Source organism: Schistocerca serialis, chromosome 8 (genome assembly GCF_023864345.2).
Source record: "Schistocerca serialis cubense isolate TAMUIC-IGC-003099 chromosome 8, iqSchSeri2.2, whole genome shotgun sequence".
Classification (NCBI taxonomy): Eukaryota; Metazoa; Arthropoda; class Insecta; order Orthoptera; family Acrididae; genus Schistocerca; species Schistocerca serialis.
The window spans coordinates 334,967,725-334,994,828 of NC_064645.1; the positions used below are offsets into that span (position 1 = coordinate 334,967,725).

Here is a 27,104-nt window from a genome sequence, read left to right on the forward strand (position 1 = left end):
CATGTGTTAAAAAGAACTAACAACGTTGGATTCCAGTATAGCTGTTGGTTCTGTAATCATTATTCAAGTACTTCTTAAAACCGGTTCTTAACACATACTCCAGTAATGTTCTGGAATGGATCGTATGAGCGATTTGCAAGCGGTCTCCTTTGTAGACTGACTGCACTTCCCCGGTATTCTGCGAGTAAACTGACGTCTACCACTTGCTTTACACACAGCTGAGCCTCTGTGATCATTCCATTCGTATCCCTGCAGAGTGCTTCACCAAGGTATTCGTACGAGTTGGTTGATTCCAGTTGTTAGAGTTGTTAGAGTTAGCTGCCATTCTTTACACAAATCACAAATCTTGTCCAAGTCATTTTGTATCCTCCTACAGTCACTCAACGACGATACCTTCCCGTACACCACAGCATCACCAGTAAACAGCCGCACATTGCTATCCACTCTATCCAAAAGATAATTTATGTAGACAGAAACAACAGCGGACCTACCAGACTTCCCTGGGGCACTTCAGATGATACCCTCACCTCTGATGAACACTCACCATCGACCACAAGGCACTGGGTTCTATTACTTAGACGTGATCTGCAAGAAAACTGGGGTTGGTATTAATAATGTCTGCTGGGTCATTAATACACAACATTAATAGTAAGGGTTCCAACACACTTCTCTGGGGCACATCAGAAGATAACTCTAAATCTGACGATGACTCTCCGTCCAAGATGACATGCTGCGTCCTCCCTACCAAAAAGTACTCAACCCAGTAATAAATTTCAGTTGATATCCCATATAATCGATATTTTGACAATAAGCATAGGCGTGGTACTGAGTCAAATGCTTTTCGGAAATCAACAAGTATTCATCTACCTCAATGCGCCTCTATTCTAGATAGCAAAAGAAAAATTTGAAAGGCGTGTAGGAGTCACTCTCACCACTCGCTCTAGCTTCCCCCTCCTCCACCCCGTTCTCAAAAAATGGCTCTGAGCACTATGGGACCGTAGCGGTCGCTCGGTTCCAGACTGCAGCACCTAGAACCGCTCGGCCACTCCGGCTGGCACCCCGTTCTCTCTCTCTCTCTCTCTCCTCCTCCTCCTCCCTCCCTCTCTCTTCCCTCGAAGAGAGACGCCAGAGTGGTAATTTTTTTTTAACGAATCTAAAGCACTAACACACTGTGACACTCCACACGAGAATCGAACGCTTGATCCGGCGCCTGGCCCAGCACCTACTCATTGCACGCCACGACGGGCGGAACTACCTTGCGCGAGCGTCGGCCCCTGCCATAGCCGAGTGCGCGTGCACCGGGGCGACCCCACCGTGAGTCACGGCGAGCAGGAACGCGGCGTGTCTGCACCGAAGGCCGAGCCGCCGCCGAAGATCTGCATGGAGCGCGCCGGCCGGGAGTGGGGGGCGGTGGTGGGTGTCTATTGCGCAGGCGCGCGGGCCCGCCGCACAAAGAACTTGCGCGTCCATGTTGGCAGCTGCCAGGTGAGCCGGCAGTGTGTAACTGGCGGCCGGCTGTCGCGTTTGCCGTGGCGGAGCTGCTGTGGTGCGCGCGTGCTCGCTGTCCGCGCCGGCGGCTGACAGCGCACAGTGGTGACAAGTGAGTCGCGATAGACGAGTGTCGTGAACGCGCCGCGGTGCAGTCGCAGCTTCCGCGTTGCCACTGGGCGAGTGCGCCTCTTCCTGGCTCCCCAGCTGCGGGCCGAGTGGGCCCCTTTGGTGAGTGGCAGGCCCTTCAGCTGATGCAGTGCCGTGCGGGCAGCACGCTGACAGCACCTGATCGCTCCACAAGTGAAGCTCTCGTCCCGATTGTTTCCGTTAAGTGACCGCAGTCTGTTCACCGCAGGCATCCACTCACAGTGCAATAAAAAAAGAAAATGTCCTAATAGAGTTTTCTCCTCCTCACAGTGTGTGACAGCTGTGTCGAAAGGATTTATATTGAGTGTACTCAAGGAATTCGCATGGGCTAGTTGAATCTCTAAAGCATATGCGGGCGATATTCGTTTCCGCTTACAGCGAAAGTGATGAAGCATCTCTAGGAAGTGAGCTGTTCTTTGTTCGAAATCGTTGACTTATTCATTAGTGATTCAGATACACTGAATAAGAACCTCCGTTGGCTGTTAACATATGCTCCTTACAGAAGAAGGACAAGCACTTATTTGTTCTGTAAAGTGACAGCAGCATATTCGTCGCATTTATGTATTCAATATTAGTAGCAGCAAAAGTCATGAAATAGTGTGGGGTATATGATTCTGTAAACCGTATAAAGAGGCGATGTTCTTTTTAACTCCCACAAAGAAAACGGCGTGAGTTGCTCTTAAACGGCATGAGTTGCTCTTTTTTGTTCAAAACAGTTGACGTATTCATTAACGGTACACTGAATCCGTATGCTATCAATTTCAACATTGACCTGTTCATATGTACACTTACTACAATACAAAAGTCCTGTCAACTGCCAAATTCTGCTTCTGTTTTAAATGACAAGTGAAGCACACACATGCTATTTGTTTCTGTAAAGTGAGGAGAGTATATTCGCCACAGCTATCTACTCTATACTCGTGCCAATAGCAACAAAATATTATTGGAAATGGTTTTCATCCCCTGCGAACAGTGCGCACTCTCTACATGGTGTATATCTGCAGAGTGTAGCCACAAATTCTCTCGGTGTTTACAAATATCTAATGAAGAAAAAAGTACTGTTCATTTTGACGCACAACGGAAGTCGTCAGTGGAGATGTCACTAGGAGGTGGGCGCAGAATGAGCTACATTTCGTTGTGCAAAACAGTTGTCAAATTCAATAATGATTCAGATACACTGATCGCGTATCACGTACGGAACTCGACATTGATGTATTATACAAAACTCTACTCCGTTACGAGGCATCCGTCAGCTGATATCAGCTGATATCATCTCCTTGTGATCTAAATGAAGCATAAGCAGCAACTGTTTCCATATGGTGACAAAAATACTCAACACTCGTCGCAACAGAAGTCACAAAAGGGTATATAAACACGATGTTTATTTTAACTAGCAACGAAAGAGATCAGTGAGAACATCTCTAGGAACTGAGCTCTCAACGGCTGCCTTTCTTTGTTCAGAGTAGTTGACAAATTCATTAATTATTTAGATGTACTGATGCCGTATGCTATGAAGACCTCAATGCTGAAACATGATACGGCAGAACCAGGCTTCTGTCGGCTGCCAACTTATGCTCGTGGTCGTAATTTTTTCTCTAAACTGACGTATGTGCATCTCAAGTAACTGTTCACTGTAAGCCGCATGTGAAGTCACAAGCTCGCACCGTGTAACTATATCTAAATGGTTCAAATGGCTCTGAGCACTATGGGACTCAACTGCTGAGGTCATTAGTCCCCTAGAACTTAGAACTAGTTAAACCTAACTAACCTAAGGACATCACAAACATCCATGCCAGAGGCAGGATTCGAACCTGCGACCGCAGCGGTCTTGCGGTTCCAGACTGCAGCGCCTTTAACCGCACGGCCACTTCGGCCGGCTGTAACTATATCTCTACTATCCATTAAATGCCTTGTTAACGTGACAGTGCGCTGTTCCTCACGACTCACTACCAAGTTGCTCTTGTTGTGGTCTTCAGTCCAGAGGCTGGTTTGATGCAGCTCTCCATGCTACTCTATCCTGTGCAAGCTTCTTCATCTCCCAGTACCTACTGCAACCTACATCCTTCTGAATCTGCTTAGTGTATTCATCTCTCGGTCTCCCTCTACGATTTTTACCCTCCACGCTGCCCTCCAGTACTAAATTGGTGGTCCCTTGATGCCTCAGAATGTGTCCTACCAACCGATCCCTTCTTCTAGTCAAGTTGTGCCACAAACTTCTCTTCTCCCCAATTCTATTCAATACCTCCTCATTAGTTATGTGATCTATCCATCTAATCTTCAGCATTCTTCTGTAGCACCACATTTCAAAAGCTTCTATTCTCTTCTTGTCTAATCTATTTATCGTCCACGTCTCACTTCCATACATGGCTACGCTCCATACAAATACTTTCAGAAACGACTTCCTGACACTTAAATCTATACTCAATGTTAACAAATTTCTCTTCTTCAGAAACGCTTTCCTTGCCATTGTCAGTCTACATATTACATCTTCTCTACTTCGACCATCAGTTATTTTGCTCCCCAAATAGCAAAACTCATTTATTACTTTAAGCGTCTCATTTCCTAATCTAATTCCCTCAGCATCACCCGATTTAATTCGACTACATTCCATTATCCTCTGTTTGCTTTTGTTGATGTTCACTACAAAGTAATAACTCAAAAAATATCCGGAAGCCGTCACAAGAGGAGGCGCTGTTATTTCTCAACATTAATTGGGAAACACGTCACAGATTTGGATATATTTGATATCTATATTATAAAGACATGAATACTGAAGCTTAGTAATGTGCACCATTATGAGATCAGTCTCTTTAAATGGCTACATTTAAATTACAAGCCAACTCAGTTTTTAAAGTCGGGCACCACAGTCTCAGTAAATTCCACGGACAACATCATTTTCAGAAAGGCTGTTCAGCTGAAATAGATATTTTTTTGTTGGTTCTGCACTAGCGATCGGTTTCGACATTTGGGCCATCGTCAAGGGTCCACAGGTTAGAAAATCTTTACATGAAGTGTACATCAAATATAAAATCATAAGGAACTATGTTGTAACATTTTATGACTTTCTTTTTGATGCACACCAGCCTAATGATTTCTAGTACAAAATAAAGTGAAATAAAAATATTCATTGACACAGAACACCCTTTTATCGTAACAATGAAGTCTTCATTGGAAGAGCTACTTATATAATACCCAAACTTTTCGGTCATTTCGCTCTTCAACAGGTGAATTAAACATTGAGAACATCGTGCTGTAATAAACGCAATTTACAGCATAACAATTACCATTATCTCCGAAAAGGCCATCAACATATTTACATCCTATGCCAGATCGCAAGTTGATTTTATGTACAGTGTTTGAGCAAAAGTATCCAGACATACATTCTTCGCGTTTATAAAGAATTGAACACTGCCGAGGGCACTCTCAGCGAAATTTCAGAGTGTCTGCAGAGGAATGGAACCCTATTTTTTCTCGAGAGCCGAGAAAAGAGAAGAAAGTGATTCTGAAACTGGAGTGTGGAGTGTAGTAGGCGATTTAACTCTTTCCAAAGGTGTTCCACTGGGTCCAGGACGGAACTCTGGGATAGTCAGTTCATTTTAGGAATGTTACTGTCGACAAACAATTGCCTCACAGATGCTGCTTTATGACATTGGTCACCATCAAACTGGAACAATCATCGTCTCCGACGTGTTCCTCTGCAGAAAGCAGTCCACAACGCTGTAAATTGTGTTGATAGTCTTCACCATACAGCGTTTTCCTAAGTGCAATAAGGGGACCACGTGCTGAACACGAAAAACACCCCATACCGTAACTCCAACCCCTCTGAACTTCACTGTTGGTGGTGCATTTGATAGCAGCTAACGTTCTATAGGCATTCGGCAAACCCAAACCCTTCCATCGGACTGTGGCCAGGATATAGCACGATTCATCACTCGAAGCCACTCTTTTTCAGTCATCCACAGTGGAATGGCGCTGCTCTTTACAACACCTACAGCAACGCTTAGCACTGAATACAGATACGTGTGGCTTATACTTTCTGAATCTTGTCATTGTGCTAACTGGACTCCTGCTAGCATTTTGGAACTCATGAGTGATTTCTTCCAACTGATTTCATGTGATTTCTTATAACCATTTTCTGCAATTCTCGATGGTCGCTGTCTGTCAGTACATGAGTTTTGCCTGATCCTGATTTATCTACAATTGTTCCTTCACATTTCTACTCCACAGTCACACCACCAACACAGTCAGCTTGCGTCACTTTACAACCCTGTAATGTCTCCAGCGCATTTGTTACTCGGGTGACATCCAATGACTAGTTCACGTTCGAAGTCACTGGGCTCTCCTGTCTAAAGCATTCTGCTGCTACTGCTTTTCCATGGACAACGCTACTCGCTTCTATTTACACAATACTGGCAGGGACGCCTCTCGTGACATCTAGTGGCCTTTTCCGGATCAAGTGGGCGTGTCTGGATACTTTGGACAGATGGTGTACATAATATTTTATTTACAACATTCATATGGTTACAGGCATAATATTCGGAGAAAATTAGACTTCTGAAATGGTAAAGAAAACACGCATGCTAGTTATTTTGTTGGTGATGATCGTTATGCAGTAAATGGCTGCATAGTTGACAGACACCAAATCTAAAGGTTTGTCACTTGAACATTCTCGGTCCTAGGCATTTTTCTGCCTATTAACACTGCTTCTTCCTTGGGTTACTTTCTTTATCGGTCCTTGGATTTTTTTCTAACACCTTTGTGTTCTTTTACACCTGGCAGTGTCATTGTGACAATTGTCAAGTTGCAACTTGGTCCGGAATCCACTTTAGGGACCCCTATAACTGTCTGAGTAAGTCAGTTCAAAGGTAGGAGGAAGGCAAGAGCATGTAGGACATGTCTATTAAAGCTCTCTTGTTTAAAAATAACCACTGACTTCTTTTAGTGAGACTCTTACTAGTGGTGTACGATAGTAAATGCAGTATCACAGTGTGGTTCGCATTATATGCAAAACTACGAGCTGTCTCATAACTGACCAGGTGCACTTGATCTCAAAGTGAAGGGAGAAGAGTGCAGTACGCCTCCACTAGAACCACACACAATGTGGACTGGTAGTACCGTCAGTTTACGTGCTGATGACGGCTTTACTTTTTTACCCTGGACATTACAAACAGGACACGGTTCTGAATAGGCGTGTTATCATCACGGACGGCAGCGTATCCTCTGCAAAGTTTTCCCGTGCTGGCCAAAAGGTTCGTGAGTATTTCTTCTGACAAATGTTCCATTCCTTCACCAGAACTGTCAACAACTGCTGGACGGCCGTTGGTGCATGTGGCCGTGTTGCTGTACGTGTCCTCAACGCATACCACGCTTTCTCGACCGGATTTAAGTCGGAGGCCACTCATTCGCTGAATATCCACTCGTGCCAAGAGCTGGTCCACCTGCACTGTTCGATGCGGTCGTGCATTGTCACCCACCCCTCGAATGACGCATTTGGAGAAGGAGTACAGCGGCACAATAACCGATGAATGCACCGCGCTAAAGATTTGGAGGTCAGTACGTCCACGAAGCATTAATACTGCCCACGCCATAACATCTGGACCACCAAAATCACTTTGTTCGACAATGTTCCTGGGTGCATTACGTGTTCCCACCTCACGCAGTATGCGGATGCGAAATGCATCCGGAATTCCTTACGAGTTGCCTATAATACAATCATCTGAAGACATATTCTGAGTTTCTTTGCAGTTGTGTACTTCCAAAAGAAATATTTCCCTCCATTTTCTATTCATTCATCGTGATCTTGATTTTGTGATAGATCATTTTTAGACGAACTTCAGTGCAAACTAACGCAAGTTTGCTAAACCAGAAGTTTTTGTGTATCATTTGCAAATGGAACACTATCGTCATCAAATCTCAAGTTGTTTAATCTCTTTCCCAGATGTTGGCTTCTTTTTGTTTTCCAATGGAATGTGTAATTATCTACTGGGCTGTTTGTCTGTTATGAGATCAGTTAGTGTAAACAATGAGTGGTTAGCCACATTCACTTGCTCATTTAGTAGTAGTTATCTTTGTGCCTTTATTATATGCATCTTTTACTATAAAAAACTGTCACAGCATAGCCCATAACCGATGTAGTTGACAGCTATATCAATAACTGGAATCGGTAGACCTCATTTGTCGAATGCTTCCCACGACTGTAATAATCGACAAATGGTTCAAATGGCTCTGAGCACTATGGGACTTAACATCAGAGGTCATCAGTCCCCTAGAACTAAGAACTACTTAAACGTAACTAACCTAAGGACATCACACACATCCATGCCCGAGGCAGGATTCGAACCTGCGACCGTAGAGGTCACGCGGTTCCAGACTGAAGTGCCTAGAACCGCTCGGCCACACCGGCCGGCAATAATCGACATCTGATGTTTTCTGTGCTTTGGCCACCCTGCATAGTCTTTCTTCCTAGGTAGGAGAAGTCTTACGCTAACATGTCGTACCCCATTCCCGATGGATTCTTATATATGTGCTTTTAAACAGCTTGAAAACAGAATCATCAGAACCATTTTCGCCACCACCAAATACTTTAGGTAAGTGACACCTCATTACCATTTGAGATAAGCTTATAGGACAAAGAATTAGTATATCCTAGAGGAATATTACGTGTGTCATCTAATACCTGTAATTCGGACCCTGGACTCGATAACCATGTGGATTCAATTATGAAGTCGGTCCACAAAGTTGTACAGGTACATCACATGGGGTTAAAGCCGCTCACTAAGGATTTGATTCCGCATTTCCACGGGCGTTTTATCCACTGTTCCAACTTGCCAATAGATATCCTGTGGGGTTGAAGTTAAGTGATTTTGCTGGACAATCAAGATGTAATGGCGTAGGGAAGTGTTCAGAAAACCAGTCAAATATTATTGCAGCCCTATGAACTTCCCAGCTGTCGTCTTTACGTGCCTGTGTGTCTTTCGATATGAGCGACTCAAAATGTTCGTTAGATGCAAATCCTGTGGCAATGTTCTCTCGCAAACAGTTATGGATGGACCTTCATTCATTACCTGCAGCAATTCGTATCTGCTTTGGAAGCGATTTTGTCTCACAAGCCATGAAACGGGTCTCCAGTCCCTCTAGTCAGAATCTTTTTCAAACCATAATTCTTACGTTGTGTTGCATGGCCACGTGTGTTACACCACTGTTGCAAACACTTTGAATAGTCCGCCGCGTAACAAGAACAAATCCAGCAACTTCATACACCGTATGGCCGTGTGTACAGCCAAACAGGATTGCCCCTTTTTGACTCGGTGTCACTATATTACTAAGCAACTATTCCAGAACCTGGTACCAGTGGCACGTTGCCTATCTAACGGCTTCCAGGGCCAACAAAATTTTGACTTTCAGTATTTCACCTGATTATCAACAGAATAAAAAATTTAAAACGCTGTCGTAATGTATTCATTAAGTACGTCTACTCTTGTTTACGTACAATGCCCTCTTGAAACGTATGCGAGCTCAGTTGAATATGTGGCTCGATCGCTGTGCCATACGCAAAGGCTTAGCGATTCACCTGTGCGTACACACTGTGGTGATTTTTTTTTCGGATAGCTTACGTATATTCATTCTTTTTTATGTTGGCATTTTGCCTGATGATATGGTTATACCTCGAAAAAATGTTACAACGTTAGACGACTGAAGCAAGATACCAACAAAATGTGACGTAGGAGGCTCTGCAATATCTCCTCATAAATTTTAAAACACTGTCACCGGCGAAGAACACAGAGTGTAGCTCTAAAAAGTTTGTGCTGCAGTGATACCAGTTACGTTGAGCAGGCCTAGTATCTAAATGTCGTCCGCCCGACAAGACAAACTGTGTCAGCCAAGAAATGAACTGAAATTAGAACGCAGTGCAGCACGGCGTATTGAGCGAATGGCGAGCGCCGTTCCGGACTGGCGCCAGTCGCGAAGCATGATTCCGGGACCTGAGCACCCTCTGTCGGCATTTCCGGGGGAATTCGCGCAGATGACTCTTGCACTTTTTCAACAGTTCATGTAAACACTCTGGCCGTAGACGGTGTACTGCGTTACTGAGTAAGTGCTATCAGTAGAGCAGCTGGTTTGTACCCATCTATCACCATCTCCATGGTTATTCTGAAGTTCACAATTAAGTGCCTGGCAGAGGGTTCATCGAACAGCGTGTGGGAGAAATAAATCTTTCGGCGTGAGCACTGATTTCTTTTATTTTATTACGGTGACTATTTCTCCGTATGTAGATGAGCGGTGATTGAAGTTTAACTAGAAAATCTCCCGCAACAAAAAACGCCTTTGTTTTAATGATTACCACCTCAATTTTTGTATCACGTCCGTAGCACTCCCTCCCCTATTTCGGGATAATACGAAACATGCTGCCCTTCTTTGAACTTTTTTGCATCCTCCATTAATACTGTCTGATGTCGATCAAACACCGCGCAGCAATACTGCAGAAAATGAGGGGCAAACGTAGTGCAGGCAGTCGCTTTGGTCGACCTGTTGCATTTTCTAAGTGCTCTGCCAATAAATCGCAGTCCTCGGTTCACCCTCCCCGCAACATTATCTATGTCATCGTTCCAGTTTAAGTTATTCTTTGTTGTAATCATAAGTATTTATTTGAAGTCATAGCCTTTAGTTTTGAGCGATTTATCGCGTAAAGCTGTGGAAAAAAGCACTCCGCGTTGTTCATAAACACTGTGAATTGTATATATTCGTTTTCTTTTGTACTTTTGCTCCTCACTTTTGGGCGGTATCGTGTAATGATGTTGGACTTCACCGCTCTCGAGGGCAATCTGAAGGCTGCACAGGTCGGGGCAGGATCGTTCACGTATTGTCCAGTCCTTACGATGGAGCAATACGTTACTGAATGTTACTCAACAATAGATTTTTATTTAACAGTTGTCAATATATACAGTGTCTCGGGTAGCCAAGTGTGTGCTAAAGCGCCGCTTCTAAGAGGGGGAGATGCGCCGGCCTCAGATCAAGACCACGCTGTGCCGTCAAGCCTGGTTGTGGCTTTTAGGCGGTTTGCCACACTCGCTAGGTGAATACTGGGATAGTACCCAAATCTTGCCCCAGTTACACGATTTGCTCACTTTCACATGACTAACACTACACGCGAACGCATATTCCGTCCCGAGGAGTAATGAGGTGACGGTAAGAGAAGCATCCGAGCACCCTTAAGTTAGCCATGCTACATCCGTTACTGAACTTCGGCCCTACACCGATACGGGACACAGGCACAGAAAAATTAGAATATGTGCAAGTTCTCCCAATTATCTTGACCAGCCAAAATGAATTTAGCCCAGAAGCAGAATAGAAAATGTATCAAACAAATGTCGTTTACCTACCAGGGGTAAATTAACCAGCATGACTGCCTTTCTTGTAACTTTGTTCGCTACGCCATTATTAACAGCTGTACGCCTTTTTTTTTTAATAACACCCCATATTTTTGGACAGTGCAGCATTCAGATAAACATACAGTTATTAAAAACCCAAACAAAATTGATTTTGAATCTTCTGAACTAGTACACAGTGTATATTGTGTACAACAAAGACGGTCCTCGATTGAAAACTGCATCGGAATTACTTTTGTTGAGGTTGAAGGCAGGCCTGATGATACTCAGGCAGAGGGATTCTACAGAGAGCGGTTTACAGACAACGACCAGCCTTTCAGACGGATATTTTCTTGTCTTCTTGTGACTCTTCAGGAAACGGGAACTGTAGACCCAAATTTACACTGTCCATGGATGAGTAGAATTTCTACCTTCCGTTCCTCAGTGTACACTGTACTCACACAAAACTTCAGCTGGAGGCGGTTGACTGAGTGACTGGTGTTCGTTATACTTGTGTTTCTATTTGATTACCGTCAACTGCAATTAGCGAACGAGACACGTTACCCCGAGAATCGGCACTGCGTGCTTATACAGGACAGTTGTGTCACATTTATAATGGCTCTGAGCACTATGGGACTTAACATCTGAGGTCATCAGTCCCCTAGACTTAGAACTATTTAAACGTAACTAACCTAAGGACAGCACACACATCCATGCCCGAAGCAGGATTCGAACCTGCGACCGTAACAGCAGCGCGGTTCCTGACTGAAGCGCCTAGAACCGCTCGGCCACAACGGCCGGCCCACATTTATAATAACACAATGTTTAGGAGAACAGTATATAAAGTGGCACTGTCCGACTGCACACTCTTCCACGACGGTCATTAGAGAAACCCTGCATTCGTCTATGTACAGAACCACACGGCAACGATCCAAGTTCCATTCCATGTGTTGCCTTTCCTACGTTCTTTGCGCACGGTCCTACAGGGGTTTGTACCGTTATGCGCGGTTGACGCCTCGAGACCAGATGGGTCGCGTGGATGCGGATGCGTTCTGCCTGGGTCAATATGGTCCTTCCAGTTAAAAAACGGAAGCGTGCAGTAATATTGCGTTGTCCTCGGGGGAGCTCGTGTTTTTGACCATAGGCGACTACTGCAAGATGTTTATTCAATGTTTTGTGTTTCAGGACAGTGGTTGAATATTATAACGATGTCGCTGCGCTGAATATAAAATCATCGAGAAACTTCCCACGTTGACCGCCCTTTGTGCCGCAATGTGGCAATGTGCGCACGGTATAAGCCTAAAACGTCCGTCCGAGCCATCTTGACAGACTGAATCAAGAGTACAAGCAAGCCGCATCGTCCTCTTCACGTTTGCAAACATACTGTGCTCTACCAAACTGCAAAACAGGCACGAGACTGTTGCTTAGGCCTTCCTATAGTCAAGAGAGTATTGAGAAAGAGGTTTACAAACAAAGAAATAATTATGCAAGTATTGAGTATTGCATAAACAGTTTTTGAGCATATAAAAATGTATCTAGGATGCTGACTGGCGGGATAAATCCTCACGTTTTATATTTCGTGTGAGACTGAGATGAGGGCGCCATTCCACGTTGTAATATCAGTTTAAGTATATGCTTTGGCTGGCTCTGAGCACTATGGGACTTAACTTCTGAGGTCATCAGTCGCCTAGAACTTAGAGCTACTTAAACCAAACTAACCTAAGGACATCACACACATCCATGCTCTAGGCAGGATTCGAACCTGCGACCGTAGCGGTCACGCGGTTCCAGACTGTAGCGCCTAGAACCGCTCGGCCACTCCGGCCGGCCACATATATGCTTTGTTCGTATGTAGTGTTTGTTAGTAGAGACATATCTGAGCAAACGATGACAACTCTGTCTTTGCGTCTCCATTGTTTACAACACTTGATTTTACAAACTGCGCGTACATTCTGAGCCAAAAAAAAAAGACGCACTGTTATGGTATTACTAGAAAACGACGGACATCTGTAAATGTGAAGTACATGCACAGACAAATAAATGATTACAGTTTCAGAAAAACTGGGTGATTTGTTCAAGAGAAGGAGCCTCATAAACTGAGGAAACCGTTGGTCGACCTCTGTCCCTTATACAAGCAAGTGTTTAGCTTGGCATTGATTAACAGAGTTGTTGGATGGCCTCCTGAGGGATATCGTGCCACATTCTGTCCCACTGGTACGCTACATCGTCAAAATCTCGAAACGGTTGAAGGGCCCTGCCGTAATCCTCCACTCGTTCTCAACTGGGGACAGAACCGGGGACGTTGCTGATCAAGATGGGAATCGGCAAGCTCAAGCATTAGAAACTATCGCCGTTACCGGCAGGGTATTATTTTGCTGAAATGCAAACTCAGTACGGCTTGCCACCAAGGCCAAAACGGGGAGTAGAATATCGTCGACGTACTGCTGTAACGGTGCCACGGATGACAACCAAAGAGGTCCTGTTATGGATAAAGAAAAAAAAAAGCAGCCCATACCGTGACTTGTGGTTGTCGGATCCTACGGCGGGCGACTATGAGGTTGGCATTCCACCGCCGTTCGTGGCGTTTCCAGACACGTCTTCGTTAGCCATCTGGGCTCAGGCACGACAAGTAAACAACAATCTACCAGCGACTCTCTAGTGCTGCATGCTTGGCGGTAGCAGTCAGCGCGGGCCACGGCATTGCTTCGCTGCTCGAGTACTGGTTATTCTTGGAGTATTACTGTCCTTGTTAACACATATTGATAAAACAAATGTCGTACTGGACAAATCTGGGACTGTTCTATCGAATGGGCACGAAAAATTCCACTTTAAAATCATTTTGTTTGCAACGCTAAACAAGTCGATGCTTCGCCCGCATCTCGTGCTCGTGCGGTAGCGTTCTCGCTTCCCACGACCGGGTTCCCGGGTTCGATTCCCGGCGGGGTCAGGGATTTTCTCTGCCTCGTGATGGCTGGGTGTTGTGTGCTGTCCTTAGGTTAGTTAGGTTTAAGTAGTTCTAAGTTCTAGGGGACTGATGACCATAGATGTTAAGTCCCATAGTGCTCAGAGCCAGCCAGCCAAGTCGATGCTTCCTGTGGAGCCGGCCGCTGTGGCCGGGCGGTTCTAGGCGCTTCAGTCCGGAACCGCGCTTCTGCTACGGTCGCAGGTTCGAATCCTGCCTCGGGCATGAATGTGTGTGATGTCCTCAGGTTAGTTAGGTTTAAGTAGTTGTAAGTTCTAGGGGACTGATGACCTCAGATATTAAGTCCCATACTGCTCAGAGCCATTTCAACCATTGCTGCCTGTGGAAACTAGGCGTCGCGTGAAAGACGTGATTAGTACTATTTGTCTGGACTGACTCCAGCTTGACAACGCAAAAGCGACATTGCAATTATATATTTGTTTACAAATCATCTACATTTTTTCGTAACACAGAATTTAATTATCATTCTCTTTTTTCGTCGATCTACCCACAAAATTTCTTCAACACTTTTCCTTCCAATTAATGTCTGAATACCTTCTATTCACGTGGCCCGTGGTCTCCGTCTTTTATTCATTCCCCGTGATTCTCATTCCATGATTCGTCATGGCAATCACTCGTTTGACATTCTTTTCGTATATCCGCACCAAATGATTTCTTTTTCTTACACAAAACAGGAAATCGAATTTTTGATAGCCGTTTCTTCCTGACGAAATCATTTCGCATTCTTTTCCTTCCGGGTAACCCTGCAGGCCGTCTCCAATAGTCCATCTCAGTTGTCATCATTAATTGATATTTAACTGTCCATATCTCTGGCACAGGATCCCGGGTTCGATTCCCGGCGGGGCCAGGGATTTTCACCTGCCTCGTGATGACTGGGTGTGTGTGTTGTCCTCGTCATTTCATCATCATTCCTGAAAATGGCGACATTGTATTGAGCACAGGTTGGGAATTTGTATGGGCGCTGATAACCGTGCAGTTGAGCGCCCCAAAAACCAAACATCATCATCATCATCATCATCATCATCATCCATACTTCTGACTCTTACGTCATAATGCTTGTAGTAATTGTTTTTTAAAGTATTTTTTCGTTTCCTTTCTAGTCTGTCGACCCAATACAATACCATTTAATGTTCCAATAGTGAATTTTTCAGTATTTATTCTTGAATTAACTTTCCTATCCTTTTTACCCCATTCTCTGAGTTTTTTCTCCTAGATATTTGCACTCTTCAGCATGTGTAATCGTTTCCAACCCTTCTTCCTTAGTCGAATTTCGATTTCTTCCTCCTGTTACCATGTATTTTGTTTCATTTATGTTGAATGAAGTCTCCATTTCTCATATTAGTCTATTAATTTCCTAATTATATATTCACTGTCTTCTTCATCTTATGCCAGAATTAGCTGCTCATAAAAAAAGTGTGAGTATATAAGGTGATTCAACTGCCCCTACTGACAGGTGTTATGCAACCCACAACGTCATCAAAAACAACACATGACGTTTTCATATTCTCTAAGTCGCAATGTGCGCGAGCTTTAGTCACACAGACAGAATAATCATAACATTTTCGAAGGAAATTTAATGTAGAGAAACTTTGTTCTGGGATACGTTTCCACTAGAGGCCACAGTTTTCGTTTAATTCAAGGAAAATGTGTTTGAAGTTCACTTTTGTACGTTTGTCTTGAATAATTCAAAAACTGTGGCCTCTAGCGAAAATGTATCCCAGTACAAACTTTAACTTCATTAAATTTCCTGCAAAATTCTCATGTTCATTATTTCTCTTGGAATAATAGTTTGCACATAGTGAGCGAGAAGATATGAAAATATTGCGTGCGATATTGAGAGTGCTGCAGGATGTATAAAACCCATCGGTAGGGGCAGCTGAATCACACTATCATTTATTGGAATTCCCATGTGCTTAGATTGTCCTTGAAATTTTCCAACGCTATCGCTGGGTATATTTCATAAATTGTTGGTGATCAGCATTTCCGTGATGTAACTTTAAATCCAGACGAGAGAAATTATCGTTGTTTATTGTCCAGTGATGCACATACCTAGGTACAGATACAACACAAGGAAAACCTGCGAAAAAAAATGGCTCTGAGCACTATGCGACTTAACATCTGTGGTCATCAGTCCCCTAGAACTTAGAACTACTTAAACCTATCTAACCTAAGGACATCACACACATCCATGCCCAAGGCAGGATTCGAACCTGCGACCGTAGCGGTCACGCGGTTCCAGACTGTAGCGCCTAGAACCGCATGGCCACCCCGGTCGGCACCTGCGAAAAATTAGATAGAGCGTTCCTTGTTGCGGCCTCAGTACACAAAGCCACGCACATTTTTTGCTAAGCTAGCCGCCTCAATAAACATGAGACGCGTCACAGGTTGCGTAGCGCTGACGTCGGTAGTGTTGTTCGTGCTGGTTGCGCCTCCGCCACTGTGTTATCAAACAGAGCCTTGTTTATCAGCTGCCGAGGCAACCGGGCTGCCGCATGACACAGTCTAGACATGAACAAACGAGTGTCGCTGGTGGTGGAATTGGGCAAGCAGCCGGCGCAAGTCACAGCTTGCAAACATTGTTAATGTGCGGTTTTATCTGCGATTCCGTCTGTTTCCTAAGCAGACAATCGTACTTTACTGGCTATGTTATTCAGGCGAATGTTCTTCACAACTACAGACAGTTGTCATTTTTTGGCACTGACTCATAGTCACAGCAGTTTTCTGTAAGGGAAAAAGGTAAAGCAAATATTTATAGGCAGATTCAGCAGCATTCTCAGAATCTACACAGACGATAATCTTGTTGAGTCGAACCGCGCGACCGCTACGTTCGCAGGTTCAAATCCTGCCTCGGGCATGGATGTGTGTGATGTCCTTAGGCTAGTTAGGTTTAAGTAGTACTAAGGTTTTGGGGACTGATGACCTCAGATGTTAAGTCCCATAGTGCTCAGAGCCATTTGAACCATTTTTAGATAATCTTGTCTACAGCTACGTATCGTCCCTCAATGGCTATAAGAAAATCGTAAACAGCTTAGACATTCGTTTTGTTGTGCTTCATCTTTCTGCATGGTACCTTAGGGATGTTCAGCTGTATTTCATTAATGTATATTTACTGAATAACCCATTGTACTATTTTATTGTTGGTATTTAATTCACATGATTGCTTTGGAAATCATCTTAAGACTTGCGTGTGGCAGTCCAACTGAAGCGAAACATGGAAATAGGCCCTTACATAAAGTTTTCCAAAACGCAATGACATCGAAAATCGGTACTGCTATCTAGAAAGGAAAACATTTCTTTTCGGCAGCTCAGGTGATATCAAAGTCAGTTCTTAGGTTTACAGCCACAAAACTATCATCCAACGTACAGCAGGTTAACAGTGCTATGTGTTTATGCGTATGTACTGACTTCGGAAACAGCGCAATTGGTGGGAGAGAATTTCGTAATAATTTGTTGCTTCGTAGATGGCACTACTGATGTTTTAAGTTTTACGATATGGATCATCTTATATACTTCAATACTTCAATATTTCTGTTGCGTTGGACCGTCGCAGGCACGTCTAAAGATGAAATTGTATGATTTAGAAATCGGTCATGTGAATTAATACCGTCAATAAAACATCTGAATAGCTTATCAAGCAACAACATACTAGCTTAGATACTGTCTCCACCTGGTGTACTTACCCCACATTTATTGAGTTTAGCTCTAGGCAGGCGGACAGACCACAAAAGGTGTTTTTGGTGTTGAGTGGTGAGTATAAATGAAGAGCTTATGTAGAAGACATTGCACAGCTGAACTAGAACTTGGATGAGCTGGGAAATACGGCAGAATTCATCATGAAACAGGCGAAGAATGTATACTTACAGGTCGATGAAAGTAAGAACCGATACATCCTGATCTCAAGGTCTTAGGACCAAATCGCGCTATCTGTAGGTGTATTTAAATCGCCTAATAAATTTGTTTGTATAGAAGTTGTTTACCATAGTGAATTAGAGTTTTATATGGAGTAAAAAACCAAGTGGCTGTGAAATGCACCGTAATTTAAACTCCCTTATATCGGACTAAGATCAAGGTACGTGGCACCATTGCTGGACCAGTTTTTCTGTGTGGCGCAGGAACAATAAACAGCCAAGAAGACTAGTGGTAAGATGGTTCAAATGGCTCTGAGCACTATGGGACTCAACTGCTGAGGTCATTAGTCCCCTAGAACTTAGAACTAGTTAAACCTAACTAACCTAAGGACCTCACAAACACCCATGCCCGAGGCAGGATTCGAATCTGCGACCGTAGCGGTCTTGCGGTTCCAGACTGCAGCGCCTTTAACCACACGGCCACTTCGGCCGGCCCTAGTGGTAAGAGGGTCATTATCTATAAGAGAATGATAATGAGCCAAATGGTGGTAGGAATGCAGAGTTCCAACAGTTGAATATGACAAGATGGGAGGTAAGGGAATTACAAATATGTTGAGTAACAAACAAATCCAGTGCGCTGGCCAGAGTTTTAAAGTAAGGACTACCGCAGCACTGCCCACTTGGCAGGTCAAGGCTACCTTGGTGGGAAGAGTTCGAAAACCATTTAAACGAGTTTCACAATAATTAAGGAGTGTGCAAAAAGAAATCTTAAAATCAGTAGACAATAGTATGATTTGCTGAGGCGAAGCGTGATCTTCACGAGTAGTGATGAGTGACTGACAGTGGTGGTGGCGATTTTGAGCTGAATGACAGCTTTCTTTGAATAAGGACACGAGTAAGGTAAAGCGCATAATCAAGAGGACGTGACATATTATAGCACTGTAAAAGTCTTGACCTTGTTTCAGTGTTAAATACCCAGGGGTAATGCAGCGAATCGATATAAAATGAACGAAAGAGTGAAATTAGCATTTGTAAATGAGAATGAGAGAGGAATGAGACGATTCTGAGAACGTTCAGGGCATCTCTTTAGGAAAGCACGTACAAGAATGTAGTACGAACCGTTCTAAAGTATCACTACAACAGTAACTGATGCACTCATCAGGTGAACCTAACAAAAGACGCCGGAGGAGTTCCTACGAACACTTGCAGGGCTGTAACGGGTTGGGTATAGCCCATACGAGCATTCATGAGTCTCAGATAACTTCTTTAGAGGTTATTGGAAGAATGGAAATGTTTTCCGAGACCCTATTGCTTCCACTTAACGGAGGCATAAGTCCTTATGCCTCCGCTCTTGAGGCATAAGGACGGTCATTTCCCCCTCCCCGTCCCTTCCGTTACTTCAAACCTTCCTTATGGAACAAAGCTCACTTTACTCAAGCACGATATCTTGCAAATACTGGATGTTCCCCAAGGAAGAATAATAGGACCGTCCATGTTCTCAACATAGGGAAACGATTTATCAGAGAGTGTCAAATGCACTATCAGATTTTCGCTGACGATACTGTTATCATCAGGAAAGTATTGTCGTTGAATAATCGTACTGAAACTTCGACGAAGTTTCCACTCAGAGTAATAAACGGCAGCTCTCTTTAAGCGAAGGTAAATGCAAAACCATGTCTATATTAAAGGGAAAGGGCCATATTAACTATTTAGAAGTAATACTAGGAATCGTATGCACTCGGACGAACACGAAAATCTTACGAAACGTCGACTCTGCAAATTGATGTGAGGGCCAATTTAACATTTCAGGACCACAACCAAACTAACGCAACGACAGTGAAATTTCTGTCTCACTGTCACGATCCGTGCGTTGTGTATACAAATGTGTCCAAGTGTAATGACGGCGCTGGTAGTGCGTATTGGGTACTCCGAAGCAAACGACAAGGCCTGTACAAGCTGGATCCACATTCCGCGGCTATGACAGCTGAGCTAATTACCATTTTGAAGCCTTGCAATTTGTGTAGACGACCACATCAGACTCAATAGTCATAATCTCAGACAGTATGTTAGCGCTACAACTGATTATTAACCATAATAATAGTTGCACCGAGTCCATAGTTGCAGCATTTATCGGCGTTATGTGTCGGGCGCGGAGCAACTATCGCAACATCGTAATGATATGGATAAAAGGCCACTCTCCGATACGTGGAAACGAACAAGTGGATACCCTAACAAAGTAAACATCTCTACATGGAGCTATTAAATATGACAAATCCCCTCTCACAGATATGATACCCACACTCAGAAAGCTGTCGTCGTCGTCGTCCTGGAAAGGGAAGTGACTGAGGACACTTAAAATCAGGAGCAGTCACTACACAATAATTGAGCCCACGATTCCAAGAGTACCGTGGTATGACAAACCCCAAACGTCGAGGAGCTTCACGACAGTTATGGCATGGCTGAAATTTAATAGTTGGAAGCTCAACGCCAGCCGTTGAGACTGAGCGCTTCTAGGCGCTTCAGTCCGGAACCGCACTGCTGCTACGGACGCAGTTTCGAATCCTGCCTCGGGTATGGATGTGTGTGATGTCCTTAGGTTAGTTAGGTTTAAGTACTTCTAAGTCTATGGGACTGATGGCCTCAGATGTTAAGTTACATAGTGCTTAGAGCCATTTGAACCATTTGGAAGCTCAACAAATACCTCCATCGAATCAAGTCAAGCGTCGCCTCTCTATGTGTTCGCGGAGAGGAAGAAGATACAAACTATATATCCCTACAATGTATTCGGAACACGTATCACATAAATGTACTTGCAAGTAATCTTAAGACTTCTGGTTATTAGTTCCATGGAGCCTCCGAGCCTTGTTAACGTCCAACGATATAGCGACGAATAAAACACTGTACGAGTTCGTCAACAGTGCCAACATCCCGATATAGTTTCCCCCGCTGCTAATCTAATGCTCCTAGTAATTAGAATTCAAGTAAGCACAATAACGACTATCTTCGCATGAGCTACTCAGCAGGATTTGGAACGCTACTAAGCAGGATGTGGAACATACGTTTATGATGTATGTCACTGTATGTCTCGTTTATGTATACCTGTGTCTGAACACTTGTGTACGTATGGCTGTTCTAGTACACTGTTCTCATGTCCTGCATAGATTTTTCTTACAGCCCTGCACAAACATTCAATCCTCTGCCTGCAATTTTTGAAACAATTATTACAGAACGTAGAAAAGAACATTTTATTGCTAACATAGATGTATATTCGTTAATATGGATTGAATTGGGAATATGCCAAATGTGTTCCAACGGCGATTTGTTATTGCTTATTGCGTTATAAGTAGCATTTTTATAACATGCTACCTCTGTGAATCCTGCGTTATATTTTCGTCTTGTTTACTCGTTTCAGTATACTGTGAATGTAAATGTTGTTCTCTGTTACAATCTGTCCTTTGTTTAGGATATATAATCTCATACAAGGGTACGACTGAAACTATTACATAATCTGAATTGTCACAACAAACTGTAGGGTAAGAGTTACTATGCTGAGATAGCTGTATGTGTACGTCCTGAAAGCCAAAAAAATAAAATCTGTGGTTGGAAAGACGAATACCATCGCGGTCCGTATGGAAATATTGGTTTCTAGATTCTTCACGTAATACTGGTTCTCGAGAGATTTTAACTGGGCTTTCGCATGATAAATGGCGTCTATATTCAGGCGCCTACCAGCTCACTATGTGTTTCGTTCCCACATACCTGAAAAATATTAAAAGATGGGGCGCACAAGTTATTTGTAAGCAGTATCCTTTGTAGACTGACATTATTCTCTTATTATTCTTCCGGTGAACGGAAGTCTGCCACCTGCTTTACCTACGACTGAGCCTTATGTGATCTTTCCATTTCATGTCGCTACAGACTATTACATACAGGCATATTTTTGTGATACTTTTGTAACTCATTGACGTTGTAGTCATAGGACACATCATTTCTATGTTTTGAGAAGTGCCCAAGTTTACATTTCTGAACATTTAAAACATACTGCTTTGCCCCAGTGCGAGGCCCCTCCCGCCGGAGGTTCGAGTCTTCCCTTGGGCATGGGTATGTGTGTTGTTGTTAGCATAAGTTTAAGTAGTGTGTAAGTCTAGGGACCGATTCCCTCAGCAGTAGCCGCGGTGGTTTAGTAGTTCTAGGCGCGCAGTCCGGAACCGCGGGACTGCTACGGTCGCAGGTTCGAATCCTGCCTCGGGCATGGATGTGTGTGATGTCCTTAGGTTAGTTAGGTTTAATTAGTTCTAAGTTCTAGTGGACTGATGACCACAGATGTTAAGTCCCATAGTGCTCAGAGCCATTTGAACCATTTGAACCTCAGCAGTATGGTCCCTTAGAACTTCAAAATGGTTCAAATGGCTCTGAGCACTATGGGACTCAACTGCTGAGGTCATTAGTCCCCTAGAACTTAGAACTAGTTAAACCTAACTAACCTAAGGACAGCACAAACATCCATGCCCGAGGCAGGATTCGAACCTGCGACCGTAGCGATCTTGCGGTTCCAGACTGCAGCGCCTTTAACCGCACGGCCACTTCGGCCGGCCTTAGAACTTCAAACATATTTGAACATTTATTTGCCCCAAATTGAAGTCAAGATCTGAGTAGATTTTTTTTTCTTTTTTTGAGCAGCTGTTTTCAAATAGTACTCATTATAGACAGTTTAGTCACTTCAATGTCGCCTATGTTCGACGACAATGTGCAATAACCACTCACAGGCGACAGTTGGCAGCACTTGTGAAGGGTATAGAAAGTATATCAGGGGGACGCGGAAAACAGTTTGTTACGTCTGTAACTCTCCCTGTTCCTCTGTTTGGCGGCAAACCAACACATCAAAATATCACTGTGTGTTGTTCATCTTCAGGTGTATCTGTTATATATATACAGTACAAACGTTACGTCGGTATCCATGGAATGACCTGTACATCACCCAACTCTGCAGTGCTGCGAGATTAATGTGGAGAAGTACTCGTCGATCTTCCTGTGTAGAGGCACATTTCAGCGTTTCCGATTTCGCTCTGCTGCGCCAACTATTTGTCGCTATGCCATTGATAACTGTCTGGACCTAACTTTGGTGCCACCGACAGTCTGTACGCAAGACAAGAATCTGTTGTGGTTTTGTGGGCGATGTTCTGTAAGATTCTTCTTCGGAAGTCAGTGAGGGCTTCATGCGTTGCCCTCTTGACAGCGAAACGTCCTTCACGCAAAATCTCTCATTCCACTACCTCTTTGCTATGTTGTACACCGATATTGCGGTAGTCACAGTTTTAGAAATTTCTGTATACTGACTGTATACCAGAGAGGTAATCACCTCAGGCAAAGAAACGTGAACACCGTAAACAAGATGCGCAGTAGGCCCCGCTCAGTCTAGAGCTGCCATCGAGTCAGGCGGAGCGTTCCACTAGCAAATGCTCTGGGGGAACGCAATCGGTGTTTAATATGCCACTAGTACAAATCAAGTTAAAGGGCAAACATTTTAATAGTCAACACCAGAAGTGACTCCAGTTTATGAGGAAAGAGAATAAATATATTCTCAATTGCGAATACTATTCGACTTCAGCTGTACAATATATTTCTGTTGATACATCGTGGACACGAGACAGCAGCTGGTCAAATATTTACCAAAGAAAAGTCGCCAAACAGTGATGTGTTTTCAGAAGCTATTTTATTTAGACGACCAGTTCGGCGTGTCATTAGTGCCACCTTTCGACTGCATGTATAGAGAATCGGACACATCGATACTGGCATAACCAGAGCCATCAGTATCTGGATTCCATGAATTCGTTTTTGAATTGTTTATTTGGAAGACTTGACAACAACTTGTTAACTGGTCGTCTAAATAAAATGACTTCCGAAAACATACGACTGTTTGACGATTCTTCTTTGGTAAGCACAATATATTGGTGACATACGAAAACTTGTACCGAACCGGTATTCGAACCCGGACATCCCACTTTACGCGAGCATTCGGCTTAATCACTTCGGTTACCCGAGCACGCTTCCCAGACTACCCAAAACCCCCTTATGTCATGCTATGTCCACGTCCGGCACCCCACAGTCGCTGCGATTCCCGCGCAGGGAGAGACTGACTTATTGTTGCGGCTTGTCTACACATGTAATGCTATTTTTGCAGTTTCTATGTGTTACGATGTACTATGCAATGCAGGAAACTGCATACTCCACCATAAAACACAGACACTGCAAAAACAGTATGAATAAAGAAGCTGCGCTTGGTGCTCCATTGAAAGTAAAATCCACATTGAAACGAGTGGCCTAAACAACTGGTCTATCGTTTGCTTCCGTTCGGTGAGTAAAGATAGACCTGCAAAGGCTGCAGGCAAGTGATTGTTCGACATCTTCAACACCTCATTAGAAAACACACAGAGGATATCGGAAGGCCCCTTTAGATCATTTTAATGGGCAAGTCTTTCACCGCACGGTGAATAATTTCTGCATTACAAATATAAGAAGGCACATTTTCAAGGAAATTCATAAAAGAGATACAGAGTTTAATAGTTTTTGGAGGATGAACAAACACACTTCGATAAATTCTTCGCATTCTAGGGGATTTAGGTGGAAGAAGACGGTGAACAATCGAAAAGTTCTCCAGGAACAAAGTAGTGTCAGGGCGCAACAAATGCTTACTTAAAAGTATCCGAAAGTGTGCTGTCATTAATATTGTCCAGTCGTCTGTATGGACGAGACATTTGTTCTAACTTGTCACACAGCATCGTATGCTTGGATTAAGAATTTACTGCAGGATCTGTTGAAAACCGTTTCGAAAGGAAGCAAGGTAATCGTTATCCACGCTGGCAGGGAGAACGGTTTTGACCCGATTGCCTACGTAAGGTTTAAATCTGGCCAGAAAGCTGGGGATTATCGTACAACATTGTCTTCTCAAATTATGAAGAGTGTTTCAGGGAGAGATTTATACGTAGTCTATTACGAACGGTACGAATCGAATAGTGATGAGTCATAGTAAGAAGAGCAACACTGACTCCACAGGTGAAGATGAAAGTGAATCAACTGACACTGCCAGTGGAAGTGAAACAGCCATGATTGCTGAAAATTAAATAAAATAGAATGGAGCATTTTCTACATGTGTTTTGTGTGTGGAAATAATGACAGTGAAAGATCCATAGTATTACACCAGACGATGAAGTTTATTATTTGTAATGGCCGATTCTGTCTGCGATTATTCTAAAGATCTGTGAACGTTTTCGTTACAGCGAAGCTACAGTCCACCACCGAACTGTACCTTTCACGTGGCTCCGCTCGTGAAACAAACGCGCTTCATTGCCTTATGTGTGTTCGTGCTGTCTCTAACCCCTTTGGCCTTCCGCTACGTTGGGTTATCTCTTCCCTCCCCTGCATTTCCCATTCTGCTCGTATGAGTGTCCTCCGCTGTTTGCATTAAGTTGACAGCGAAATCAGCGAAGAACCACACGGAACTGAGGCTAATTCCAAGTCCGCTGTAGCGGATCGACTTTCCGAATCGCCGGCGTATTCCCGTCACCCGTTTTCTTTTTCATACGTCTGTTTTTTAAAGCTCAGAGAAAGCTCTGGGCTTCCTCATCCTAAAGGTCGCGATCGATAAGACAAGGTTATTTTTCCATTGTCAGTCTCTGTTCCAGCGGTTCACCCCGGACCTCACTTCACCACTGCTGTTTATTATTCAAGCATACTGCACAAAGGATTGTGCCCGAAACAAGAAAAGTATCAACAAATTCAGAATATTTGAAAGAATATACTGTCATTCCAGGTACCTGTAAGAGTGTTTTCTTAGAAAATTGTTCCTTCTTCCTTTATCTCTTACAGTATTTCGCCGATGAATTTTTTGCGACGACTTACCATACCTCACGATCATCTTTAACGTCGAATTTCAAAGGAAGTGTTATTTTCTGATTAAACATTTTTGAAAAAGAGTTTGAATGGGGCAAAAGAAAATGACTCCGTAAAAAAATGGAAAGGCTTTTCACTACCATCTAATTTCAGCAAGACGTGTTTTCGCTACTATTAACGTCAGCAAGTATCTTGTGTCTTGTATTCATAAGATAAGGAATGAGGAGGTTCTACGCAGAATCGGAGAGGAAAGGAATATGTGGAAAACACTGATAAGGAGAAGGGACAGGATGATAGGACATCTGCAAAGACATGAGGGAATGACTTCCATGGTACTAGAGGGAGCTGTAGAGGGCAAAAACTGTAGAGGAAGACAGAGATTAGGATACGTCAAGCAAATAATTGAGGGCGTAGGTTGCAAGTGCTACTCTGAGATGAAGAGGTTAGCACAGGAAAGGAATTCGTGGCGGGCCGCATCAAACCAGTCAGTAGACTGATTACCAAAGAAAAAAAGTATCTTGTTATGACACTAAACGATAGAGGTAGCAGAGTAGTCATTGTAAACTGAAATTATTAGGTATAAAGTTATTTAGTCAATAGTTGTATTAAGGGTGCAGTGGGCTTATGGTGAGATAAGTGTTATTTCTGACACGATGAAATAAAAAATGGTTCAAATGGCTCTAAGCACTATGGGACTTAACACCTGAGGTCATCAGTCCCCTAGACTTAGAACTACTTAAACCTAACTAACCTAAGGAAATCACACACATCTATCCGAGGCAGGATTCGAACCTGTGACTGTAGCAGCCGCGTGGTTCCGGAGTGAAACGCCTAGAACCGCTCGACCACGGCGGCCAGCCACGATGAAATCATTTATTTATCTGTGTCATAGGGGTTTCGAACAAAACATTTATTCTTCTTGGCAAATTAAAACTGTGTGCCTGACCGAGACACGAGGTCGGGACCATTTTCTTTTCGCAGGCAAGTGCTGCCGAGTTCGCGTCTCGGCCCGGCACACAGTTTTAATTTGCCAGGAATTTTCATAACAGCGCACACTCCGCTGCATATAGAAAACTTCATTCTGAAAACATTCAGTATCAGATGGCTCCAGGCTCATTATTGTACCACAGGAAGCGATGACGAACATTTTTATCGAAACCAGTAATGACATGGAACATTAAAACATTTAAAAGTATCATAAATTTATTGAATAACTCTTTTGATATAAAAAACTTTTACTAAATCGTTCAGATGGCCCTGAGCATTTGGGACTTAACATCTGAGGTCATCAGTCCCCTTGACTTAGAACTACTTAAACTTAACTAACCTAAGGACATCACACACATCCATGCCCGCGGCAGGATTCAAACCTGCGACCGA

The 27,104-nt window shown here is 43.6% G+C and overlaps 1 protein-coding gene across 1 annotated transcript in view; it reads left to right on the forward strand.

Moving 5' to 3' along the window:
* The first annotated feature begins 1,479 nt into the window (after positions 1-1,479).
* Positions 1,480-27,104, forward strand: part of LOC126416332 (ATP-binding cassette sub-family G member 4-like) — a 456,004-nt gene continuing 430,379 nt past the window's right edge. Inside the window, exon 1 of the mRNA XM_050083999.1 lies at positions 1,480-1,719. The gene's annotated coding sequence lies outside the window, so the exon portion shown is untranslated. The remainder of the gene's footprint in view (positions 1,720-27,104) is intronic.